Below are 12,946 nucleotides of genomic sequence, written 5' to 3' on the forward strand. Positions count from 1 at the left end.
TAAGGCAGCAGTGTGATCCAGGACAAGGGGGGCAGAGAGACGGAGCATTGTGTGTATAAGGCAGCAGTGTGATCCAGGTGAAGGGGGCAGAGAGACAGAGCATTGTGTGTATAAGGCAGCAGTGTGATCCAGGTGGAGGGGGCAGAGAGCCAGAGCATTGTGTGTATAAGGCAGCAGTGTGATCCAGGGGGAGGGGGCAGAGAGCCACAGAGTTTTGTGTTTTTAAGCACCAGTGTGATCCAAGGGAGGGGGCAGAGTGCCAGAACGTGTGTATAAGGCAGCAGTATGATCTAGTTGGAGGGGGCAGAGAACCAGAGCATTGTGTGTATAAGGCAGCAGTGTGATCCAGTTGGAGGGGGCAGAGAACCAGAGCATTGTGTGTATAAGGCAGCAGTGTGATCCAGGGGAGGGGGCAGAGAGCCAGAGCATTCTGTGTATAAGGCAGCAGTGTGATCCAGGGGAGGGGGCAGAGAGCCGGAACATTGTGTGTATAAGGCAGCAGTGTGATCCAGTTGGAGGGGGCAGAGAACCAGAGCATTGTGTGTATAAGGCAGCAGTGTGATCCAGTTGGAGGGGGCAGAGAACCAGAGCATTGTGTGTATAAGGCAGCAGTGTGATCCAGGGGGAGGGGGCAGAGAGCCAGAGCATTCTGTGTATAAGGCAGCAGTGTGATCCAGGGGAGGGGGCAGAGAGCCGAACATTGTGTGTATAAGGCAGCAGTGTGATCCAGTTGGAGGGGGCAGAGAACCAGAGCATTGTGTGTATAAGGCAGCAGTGTGATCCAGGGGAGCGGGCAGAGAACCAGAGCATTATGTGTATAAGGGCAGCACTGTGATCCAGGGGGAGGGGGCAGAGAGCCGGAGTGCTGTGTGTATAAGGCAGCAGTGTGATCCGGGAAGGGGAAGAGAGCTGGAACATTGTATGTATAAGGCAGCAGCGTGATCCAGGGGGAGAGGGCAGAGAGCCGTTAGCATTATGTGTATAAGGCAGCAGTATGATCGGGGGGAGGGGCAGAGAGTCGAAGCATCGTGTGTGTATAAGGCAGCAGTGTGATTTGGTGATCCAGGCGAAGGGGCAGAGAGCCAGAGCATTGTGTGTATAAGGCAGCAGTGTGATCCAGGGGGAGGGGGCAGAGAGCCGGAGCGCTATGTGTATAAGGCAGCAGTGTGATCCAGGGGGAGGGCGGCAGAGAGCCACGGAGCATTGTGTGTATAAGGCAGCAGTGTGATCCAGGGGGAGGGGGCAGAGAGCTGGAACATTGTATGTATACGGCATCAGTGTGATCCGGTGGGGGGGGGGGGGGGGCAGAGAGCCGGAGCACAGTGTGTATAAGAAAGCAGTGTGATCCGGGGGGGGGCAGAGAGCCAGAGCATTGTGTGTATAAGGCATATAAAATTCATGTTTGTGGTCTGCAGGGCTCAAAATTTTAAGTTTAGTGGTCCGAGAGGTCCGAAAGGTTGGCGACGACTGTACTAGCTGGTTTAAATACTCAAATAAATTAAAGCTGAACTCCAGTGAACACGTTTTAATTAGTTACAACAAACAGTTTTTTTTTCCCATTTGGAATTAAGGTTTTACATAGCTAAATAAAAGTTGATTATTGTAAGCACCCCTGACAGTGTTAAATGGTTTGTCTCATCCCTGTAATTGCAGGAAAGCTTGTTCTGTTGAAAAAAAAACAGACTTACCAGATGAAAATAGAAAAAGAAAGCCTAAAATTGAAAACCAAGCAGCCATCTCATCCAAACAAAATAATACATTTTTGCTTTTCGATTTAATACCGCTTTGACCTAACATGGCAGGTGGATAAAGTGGTACACATACTGCAACAAAAATAAACCCCTTATTATATTCAGCATGCAGTATTGTTGCCCTGCCCTATACAAGTGCAGAGGGCTGTGCAGTGAGGAGGAGGTACTTGCATTTACAGAAGCAGGCGTAAATGGTCATATTATCCCAAACTTGCAATTTTCATAAACTTGCAACCTGTAAATACAAATATTGGGCATGGCAAATACAGGAGTATTTTATGCTATTTGGCCCTATACCTGCTAATTCATGTGTGTGCATAAACCCTAAGGAGGCTGTTGTCACCATCAGGAAACCTGCCCTGAGAAATGCCATGCAGCCAGAACTGGAGTGCATGTAGTTGGGAAGTGGCTGCAAAGAGACCTCAAGAAATCAGCAGCACTGAGATGCAACAAGGATTAAAAATAACAAAGAATACAGTATTTTCTAAAAGAAAAAAAAATGACTGTTTATTATGCATTTTTCAAAATTAATGTCCTCCATTTAAGGGTTACATCTACTTTAAAACATAAAGTAGTCCAAGGCAATGTTATCTCTGGATAGGCTCGGCCTCAGTACCCCCGAGCCACCATGTCAGAGAATTCCTGTTTTCATCTGATGATTTTAACACTGGTACGTTACCTAAAGGGTGACTCCACTTTTATAGAAAAAAAAAGACAAAAAAAAAAAAACATTTCCACACCAGCCATGTTGTAATGTAATGTTATTAAAAATTACATTTCCTTTCCAATCTGCAACTCTACCTGAAATTAAATGTAGCAACCTATTGGGTAGTTGCCTCCAGTGTTAACCAGCCCAAATAGAGAAAGATAGATTTATGGGGAGTTTGGATGACTGGAGAGGGCTTTGAGGGTCCATTCTAGTGGTTGAATTAGAGAGAGAGAGAGAGAGAGAGAGAGAGAGAGAGAGAGAGAGAGAGAGAGAGAGAGAGGAGTAAAAAGAGAGGAGAGAGAGAAAGGAGAGAGAGGAGGGAGAGAGAGAGAGAGAAAGAGAGAGAGAGAGAGAGAGAGAGAGAGAGAGAGAGAAAAGAGAAGAGAGAGGAGGGAGGGAAGAGTAAAAAGAGAGGAGAGAGAGAGAGAAAGGAGAGAGAGGAGGGAGAGAGAGAGAAAGAGAGAGAAAGAGAGAAGACAAAAGAGAAGAGAGAGGAGGGAGAGAGAGAAGGAGAAGAAGAGAGAGAGAGAGAGAGAGAGAGAGAGAGAGAGAGAGAGAGAATAGAGAGAACAAGAGAGAGAAGAGAGAGAAGAGGGAGAGAGAAGAGAGAGAAGAGAGAGAAGAGAGAGAGAGAGAGAGAGAGAGAAGAGAGAGAGAGAGAGAGAGAGAGAAGAGAGAGAGAGAGAGAGGGAGAGAATAAAAAGAGAGAGAGAGAGAGAGAGCAAAGGGAGAGAGGGGGGAAGAGAGAAAGAGAAGAGAGAGAGCTAGAAAGAGAAGAGAGAGGAAGATAAGAGAGAGACAGGAGAGAGAGAAGATGAGAGAAGAGAGTGAGAGAGAAAGAGAAGAAAATAGAGTAAGAGAAGAAAATAGAAAGAGAGAGAGAGAAAGAGAGAGAACAAGAGAGAGAACAAGAGAGAGAGAAGAGAAAGAGAAGAGAGAAAGAGAGAGAAGAGAGGGGGAAGAGAGCGAGAGAGAAAGAGAAGAGAGAGAGAGGAAAGAGAGAGAAAAAAGAGAGAGAGAAAGAAGAGAGAGAAGAGAGTGAGAGAGAGGAAGAGAAGAGAATGAGAAAAGAGAGTGACGGAGAAAAAAGAGAATGAGAAGAGAGAGAAAGAGAAGAGAGAAGAGAGAGAAAGAGAAGAGAGGGAATAAAGAGAGAAAGAGAAGAGAGAGAGTGAGAGAGAGAAAGACAGATAGATAGATAGATAGATAGATAGATAGATAGATAGATAGATAGATAGATAGATAGATAGATAGATAGATAGATAGATAGATAGATAGATTTTTGAGTACAGTAGAAATGATTATCTTGGAAAGGAGATGGATTTTGGACCTCTTGAATTCTCTTTGAAGAAAAGCTGGATAATTAGGTCAGTCTGGGGTATTTAAGAAAAGGGTGTCTAGACTTTTATTTTTATTTTCACAATCTTTTCTATGTTCTCTTTCCTCCCAGCTCCTTTGAATTGCAGGGTGGTCACACTAATACCTTTGCCCAAGCAGGTAGACTGTAGCCGGGATCAAGGCGTGGCATTCCTGCTTTGATGTCGGTGTCACGCACGGCTGCCTCTGGATCTCTTTGGCTGCCGCTGAGTCTGTTGTTGTGGGAGACCAGGTATATCAGACCTGTAGACCCTGTTCTGCTGTACAATCAGCCAGGCAGGCCGCGGTGGGAAGTGTCTGAACAGGACGTTGCTATTCAGCCACCATTTACACCTCTGGGAGAGACAGAGACTCTGAGGATAGAGGGCCATGTGAAAATAAAGAGCCATTCCAGACAACAAATAAAAGGAGTGATTGGGGGGTTAATGCTGTCCAGTAAATGACGCAGCTGTGCTAAAGTCAGAAAGTCCTCTATATCTAGATTTATTTTGTGTAGCATGTTGGTGTCTTACTCCTCCTCTTCCTGCCTCCTCTGAGGAATGGGTGACTTCCCCAAGGAAAAAAGACATAGCCCAGCTAAATTAGTTTTCTTGACACCTTTGTTTTTTGTATTTATTGCTACTAAGTCATGTGACCACAGATAACACAATGTAACAAAAATGGAAATTGAAGTGACACATTCCTGCTAACAGGTTCAGATACAACTTATTCCAATTAAAGCCAGGGGGGTCAGTCAAAGAGTAGCCAGTGCGTTTCGGGAGTCCAAAAATAAATAGGATAATGAAAACAATGTAAATTAGGGGTCTCAAACTGGCGGCCCGCCAGCTGTTTTACAAAACTACAAGTCCCATGAGTCATTGCAAGGCTGACAGTTACAAGCATGACTCCCACAGGCAGAGAGCCGCCAGTTTGAGACCCCTGATGTAAATGAACTGGACCTTTTTTTTTTTCTTTTTGAGGACAACTTAGCTGTCAAGATAGCAGGGAAAAAAATGTAAAGGAAGGGGGAGGGGGTAAAGTTCCTCTTTAAGGGCTTTATATTGACAGGCTTCTGTTCACTTCAAGTAGGTTTTGCATTCCTGTACAACTTTGTAGGAATGCAAAACTCACTTGAATCAAATCAATTGGAGGCCAGAAGGTGGTCAACTGCAAGTCAGTTGCATCTATCTTTAAGGCTACATAGGCAGCCTGGTGATGTCCTGTTTTTGCTGCCCACCTAAACAGTGCAATGGCATGTAAGGGTAGGTGGGTGGTACTTCCACCAACAACTCCCTAGCTGCAAGAGTTTGCCCCATCTGTCACAGGTATACACTGTACAACAGGCTGCTTGGTAAACCTCCATTACCCTTGGTAACCACCTGATTTACTCTTCACCACGTTACTCCTGCAGTGTTGTCTTCATACTCCAATGTGCTCTCTGACCCAGGCTGGAAACAACATGTGTGTGTCGGTTACTTGCATTACACTTCTTCAGTAATTTCAGGCCAGGCAAGAACTAAGTTTCAAAAGCTTTATTAAAAAAACTGGCAATAACAATAACATCCTTTTCCTAACATCCCTGGTCCCTAACTTAGGCTTGATGGCTGCCCCAGCATACCTGCATAAGATGGAGTCTTTTATGGCAGAATTTCAGCAGTGGTGTCTTTGGGCATTTTGTGGTTCTCAGTGGTCCTGTACTCTGCAGAAGTTCTTTATCAACAGGTGCTCCAGTCTCAGAAAAAGGTTGTGTGGACAGACCCCAGTAAAGACGAAATGACAGGGAGTATGCACACCTAGTCCCTCAGCTTAACTTGGACTCTTTCTTTTTCTTCTTCCCCCTCATCCCCCTCTGGATCAGACCCCTGTACCTTTTTATAAAGCACGGGACTAGTGGATTAAACCCAAGAAAGCTTGCCAAGAAAGAACCAGGAAACACAATTAACTCTAACCCTCTCCAGTTGGGAAGCATGAGATTCTACCTGCCTATATACCTCCCCCCTAAAACATAAGTCGTCCCGGCTGGGTAGCATACGCAACAATACACATTTTAGTAACAACATGTAATAAAGTGCAGTAGGGTATTATACGAACAGTGCAAAACATTTTAAGTCAATCTGGCATAAGAAAATGTAATACAATCAGCAGTTCTTAAACATAGAAGTCTGGGTCAGGCAGGTGTATGGTTGCTCCCATCACGGGGTGGGTACCCTGAACTTGGTGGATGACCAGGAATCGACCATCAAGCTTAATTATTTTCACCCGGTCCATCATGATGTGTCTTCCCATGTTATTGAACTGGCACAGGCGCTGGAACTCTGCCTTGATGTACTCATTTTGCAGTTGAAAGCTGCGCATGTGTTCTGGTACGTTGAGCTTCACCCAAAGGGCTATACTGTACAGCTTGGGTCTCTCTTCCTCCAGTTGTTGGAAGAGCTATTCAGGCACATATGTGAACACCTGTAAGTTCTCATGATGTAGTGCTCCATTTATCGCTGCAACTGGGCACAACGGGAGATCTGTGCTTTGGTAGATAGGCATCAGGTGGCCGTAAGCAGTTGTTCTCAGTTTGTTCTACAATAGCTCAATCTAGTGCAGGTGATGCTTGTGCCTGAGGGAGAGGAGGGCAAGGCATGGACGACTCCAGGTGGTGGTGGTAAATCCTCCTCAAGGTCAAAAGTGAGCCTTTCCCAGGAGATCCCCTTTGACCAGTTATGAGAATGAAGGGATCTCAACATCAATGGAGTTTCTTTGGCTGGGGCATATTCCAGCAAGGGGAGCAGATGAATGTCTTGCAGCAGAGAATCCAGGATAGAGGAACTGGTGCTGTCCTAGCAGAATACATCAGGAGAGTTCAGTATGGCTGGAGGCAGCAGCTCTTCATGAATCAGCGCTAGAGCACTCTGGCTACTTTCCTGACCGGGTGATACCCATACTTTGGATGGCAGTTCAACCCCTGAGCCTGTGGGGGAGGCCATCCCCTCAAAGTGACTTTTAGAGGGTTTAAGAATTTTCACGGGCAGTTTAGTGAGACTATGAGCTCCAACAGTGGGGGTAGCCTTGGGAAGGTTATCAGGACCAATCTCACTGGAGGGTTCCCCTTCAAATAGGTGCTGGAAGAGTATCACAGATGTGGCCAGAGCTGGAGGAGCGAGTGTGGCTAGGTGCCTCTTGTAGGTAGGACAGAGGTCCCGAAAATTCTTCCTGGGTGCCCAAACGGCAAAGGGCAATACCGTTTCCTGGTATCAGTGAGTGGAGGGATTTACTTCTGTGATAATAGTTGGCCGACCATTATGACTGAAGATTGTGCATGTGGAGTATCCGCCTATTCTTTCAGGTCCAGTTGCTATATACGCCCCTTATCAGGGTATCTGCCAATCAGGTGATGAGACCTCATGAAGGAGCAAATCAAGAAGCAGTCATGATTAGTCATGTTCACTATTGCTTGGCAAGCCTGAACAAGTTCTAACTAGCTAGCTGGTGCCATAGTCCCTTTGGAGGTGGCCTTCAGGTGAATACAGTAGGCGTAGCCTCACACTGGGTGCCAAATTGTAAGGGTAGGTGGGTGGTACTTCCTTCATGTTCCCTTCCTTGTTGCGCGCCAAGTTAGTGCTATAAAAAAAGTCCTACCCCGAGACAAGTTCTTCTGAGCTACGCTAGGCACCTTGGATAGGGTCATGTGCCTTGCAGATGGGGTACCTTTACTTTACACACAGAAGGCTGTGTGGACGGACCCTGATAGTGCAAACATGATGGGGTTTATGCACACCTACTCCCTCAGCTCAACTTGGACTTCTTCTTTTACTTCTTCCCCTCTGTCCCCCCTGTCCCTTTTTATAAAGCACAGGACCAGTGGGTCAAACCCAAGAAAGTCCGCTAAGAAAGAACCATGAAACACAATTAACACTAACCCTCCCGGGTGGAGTAGCATGATACTTTAGCTGCCTACAGTCGGCCAGAGAGAGTAGTACTTACAAGTCTATGGGAATGCAAACCTGTAGGGCAAATACACCTGTCATTGAAATCTTTGGGGGGGGGGCAAAAAATACACAGTCATCTCCTGTTTTTACCACCCACCCACCTAAACCCTACAATGGAGGCAAGAGGGGGTAGTACTTACAAACATGTTTGAAGCAGGTCAGAAAGAGGGTAACTGCAGGACAAATGCTCCTATCATTGAATTCTAAGGCGTTGTTCACATGAGGGGGCAGTAAAAACAACCGGTTGATTAATGTTTTTACGCCATCTGACTGCCCACCTAAACTGTGCAACGATGGCCAGAGTTGATAGTACATACAAGTCTATAAAAAAACAAAGCCGCATAAAGCAGGTCAGATAGAAGTCAACTATAGGTCAAATGCACCTATGATCGAGTTCAAAGTCTTTGTTCATGGGCAGCCCGGGAAATGGAGGGGGACAGGCCATTGATTCATGCTTCTACAGACTTTGACTGTCTACCTAAACTGTGCAATGGTGAACAGAAGGGGTAGTACATACAATTCTATGGAAATGCAGACCCACTTGAAGCAAGTCAGAAGGAGGTCAGCTGCAGGACAAATGAATTGAATTCCAAGGCCTAGTTCACATCGGGTGGTGTTAAAAACAAGCAGTTTATCCATATTTTTTACTGATACCGACTACCCACCTATACTATGCAATACAATACTATGCGTCCAGTGGGGGTAGCATATCTTGCTGCAACCACAATGCTTTGCTTCGCAGTGCAGGAGAAAAATGATACAGCATGTTGAATTTGGCAGGCAGTACCACTGCCAAACATGACCCATTTAAGTGCATGTACAGTATTTCAATATAACATCTGCTGCCTCCTTAAGGGCATTAAGGAGGTAGTAGTATTGCCTACCGAATGCCTGGCAGCTGCTGCTCTACCTTCCGTGGTGGATTGCATTTCATAGCGAGTGCAACTCATATAAATGCGCTCCAAATTATCTCAGAAGTCATCAAGGCAAGTCCAAATGTCGCCAACAAAGGCCCTAAATCTTCTGACTTTGATCTGACTTCTCCATCACCCTCATCAGAGCCCCCTCAGCCCACTGCCTGCTAGCCCTTGCTACTCCAAGATGGCCGCCCCAACGTCTGCCTCATTACTTCCTGTTTACCATCGGCATGGAAGGCGGATGAAATTGAAGATCTAACTACCTACTTAAGATGCTGAAATGGATCCTCACATTACAGCCTGACCTCCACCTTCCCATAAGTTACGTCTAATTCCCATATGGTATTTGTCTTTATTCGTGTGTGAATAATTCTGGCCATTTACGGCACGTTTAAATTAGTACCGGGGATAGGCATGCTGGTTTTTATATCATTAATTTAAGTTTAATTAGCTGAATGTGTTAGAGTGCATGGAGGAAAACAGAGATATTTGTGTCAGGGAGTCACATCATTACTGCATGGCTGGACACAATTCTGATTAAGCCCCCCCTAGTAAAATGGAAGCAACTGTCACCCGCAATGTACAAATGCACTTTTACCTTCAAAACTTACCTGTCTGGCTCTTGTCTTTATCAAATCGGATGCCCCTCTCTGGGGACTGCTCCTCAAACCGCCCCTGTACGCCCAACTGGCAGGACGGATGAAGTTATCTTGTGTTACTCTTCCAAGTAATCACACATTTATGAGGAAGATGAGGAGAGGCAATTAACCCGTTCACTCCGTAGGCGGCCAAGAAAAACCTTTTTTTCCTTCTCTCTTTTTTATTTAATTAACAAGGTACTGCGTTCATGTATTATAAGCTCTGTAATATGCATACAACAGCCATAACTATGAATGGATATTTCCTATATATTTATGAATGGAGGAGAATGCCACACAATTATGTCTGTATGACTTCTAATGGGTATACCATTTTGTGCGTCTCTCCTGTGTATACAGATTCTTGTGTCCAGCCTGTGTACACCTATACCTGTATCACTCCTATGTAATCACCACCAAGTTTCCTGTCTTGGCTGTGCTGTTCAGCTAGAGTCTTACAATAAACCGAGAAATCCATTCCAACACTCACTACAACCCATTAGTGCTGCCCGCCCATGTATGATGGCAGGCCCTAGACCTCTGTTCTCTGGTCTGTACAAGTCTCCAAGTGACCAAAGCTCATTTTTGTCCAATGCTTTGCTATATTCCATAGTTACAGGTTAGGGTTCCATGATCTGACCATACTTGAGGCCCATGGCACACGGGGACCCAGGCCAACCAGTGTTTGACATGCTGAGGAAGTGTTATACTCGCACCACCTGGAGGAGGACCACTTTCCCTAACCACCACCAGCTCTGCGGCTGATTAGGTTTAAACTTCTTCAAGTATTTCTACCACTGTACACACTCTCACCTTGAACTTAGCGGTGCATAACAGGGTTTCTTTGATTTCACACTCTCACCTCCAAAACAGGATTGCCACCTCATCTCTTTACACCCGAACACATATTATTTACACAGGTTCTAAGACTAATTTAATGCAGAAACGCCACCAAGTGAGTTTAATTACCACCTTAATCAGCCACAGAACCTGTGTAATTAATATGTGTTCGGTTTTAAAGGGATGAGGTGGCAACCCTACTCCATGATGATGTTACCACACCGCCATGACGACCCAAGTAAAACAATGCTTACCTACTGCTACTTCCGTTGCAAATGGCAGATCCCAAGCCAGCTGCTGACCCCTTGCCTGTTCAAGGCTTGGTGAAACACCAAATCAACTGACCAAATTGGGCCAGTTTGCCCACCTGAGCCCCCAGCTTCTGTTTGTTAACTAACCAACCTTAGATGATGGGTTGCTCGTCTTTCAAAACGCTTGTTCAGCGCATTACTCGTAAACCAAGGTTCCACTGTATACATACGTGATTCTGTACGGTCCGGAAGTAGTTAACTAAAATGAAAGCACACAGAATCTACTGCAGCTGTGCATAGTAACCAATCAGCTTCTAACTTCAGCTTTTTCAATTCAGCTTTAATAAGCCCCTATTCACATCAGGGTGATTTGAAATGTCAGATCGCATGCCAAATCGCCGCCTATTGCTGACAACAGCACGGTCCAAATCGGTGCCATCCAACTGCCCCTGATTTGGAGGGACTGTTCCTCTTTTAGTCCTGGTTCACATTGGTGCGATTTCACACCGATGCAGCACCGACTTCCAAAAGTAGTTTCTTTTCTACTTTTGGCGATTTCAGGATTCAATTTCAAATGACTTCTATTCAGAAACCCGCACAGATGTCTCTGAAATCGCAGATGAAATCAGAACTGACATACGAGAATGAAAGCGTGCTGAATTCATTCCCGCACAAGGCTTAGAACCAAATCCCTCTGTCCCTCTTTGCTCCTCATTTGTCCCTCTTTTTGGTCTGATATACTGTATGGACCTCTATAAAGAAATGTACTATTTAGTTACTAGAAGTGTTATATATTGCATTAAACCATATATCCAACCATCAAATATGGAATTTGTTTGTTTGAAATATGAGTATAAGGAAAAAGTAGGGGAAAAAAAATCACTTGTGGCTTTAACCACTTGAACTCCAGAAGATTTTTCCCCCTTCATGACGGGGCCATTTTTTTGCAGTTTGGCACTGCGCTACTTTAACTGGCCATTGCACAGTCATTCAATGCTGTACACTAAAAAAAATTATATAATTTCTTTCACACAAATAGAGCTTTCTTTTGGTGGTGTTTGATTAACACATTAGGTTTTTTTTTATTTGCGACATAAAGGAAAATAGACCCAAAATAACCCCCCCCCCCCAATAGTTTCTGCTTTTTACTATAAAATATATACAATAAAAAAAAATTAAAAAACTAATTTATTCATGAATTGTGGCCAAAATGTCTTTGATAAAAAAAAATCCCAGTGTATATTAATTGGTTTGTGTGAAAGTTATAGTGTCTACAAACTATGGTATAGCTATTGGAATTTGTATTTATTTTTATTTTTTTAAACTACTAATGGCGGCGATCAGTGACTTAGGGGGACTGCGATAGTGCAGCAGGAAATCTGACACTAACTGGCGCTGGGGGGGTACGACTGACTAACTGCCACTGACATCTCAAGTGACACTAATGCAGAGATCAGTGCTAATAATATACACTGTCACTGTACTAATGACACTGGCTGGGAAGGGGTTAACATCTATGGCGATCAAGGGGTTAAATGTGTGCCTAACCATGTTTACTGTGTGTACTGTATACTGTTTTACTAAGCAATGTGCCGGTTTTTACTCCCTTTGCAGGGAGAAAAAAAAAGGACATTGCTTCTGTAAAGTTTACCAACACAGGGCTCTCTTCTGTCATTCTCTGAGCCGATCAGCAGATGCCGGCCATAAATCATTGGCCCGGGACTTTGTGATTGGCTTGTATTGCAGCAAATGGCAGTACAGTCTTCCAAGAAAGAAAGTCACAATGTAAAGGTATGTGATTGTGCCTGTACGAGCCAACCTGCCGAAGTAAATGTACTGCGGCCGGTTGGCAAGTGATTAACGACTCAGTTCTTCATTGTCCACAGAACATGGTCCATCACAGGCGTGTGTACTTAGCCTACATATCTTATACCAAGGAGTCCCTCTTTCTCATCTCAGAAAGTTGGGAGGTGTGCAGCAACGACTGTCACCCATAGCAAACAATTTTTTAAATGAAAGCTGCGGATTTAAACAATAACTTATTAAACCTTAGTGAATGGGTTTAGATCTGCTCTAACACTGTTATTATTCATTTAATTCAACAGGCAGAAGTACCCTTTGTTCCTTCCAAAAATACTGTCCAGGGTACATAAACCGCTACCAATGCCAGTTGCTGATCTTTACAACCTAGATTCATTTCAGGATCTCACAATAGAGTGGAAAATTTAAAGATATGCAAGGCATTTCTTGAAGGTGATCAATCAGTGCTCCCGGGGCACAGTGGGTTAAGGTTCTTTGGTCTTCATCCAATGACCATCAGCTTGGAATCTCTTGGTAGGGTCCATGATGAGCTCCCGCAGCCTGATCAAAGCTTGGCAGTGCACACAAGTGGCAGGCCAACTAATCGTTTGCAGAAACGGCTCTATTCATTCAGACACACGGATCTGGCAAACAGAAGTACGATACCTAAGCTGCGGTTAAAAGATCTGTTATACATTTAGACTCTC

This window comes from Aquarana catesbeiana, linkage group LG13 (genome assembly GCF_042186555.1).
Source record: "Aquarana catesbeiana isolate 2022-GZ linkage group LG13, ASM4218655v1, whole genome shotgun sequence".
In the NCBI taxonomy this organism is placed as follows: domain Eukaryota; kingdom Metazoa; phylum Chordata; class Amphibia; order Anura; family Ranidae; genus Aquarana; species Aquarana catesbeiana.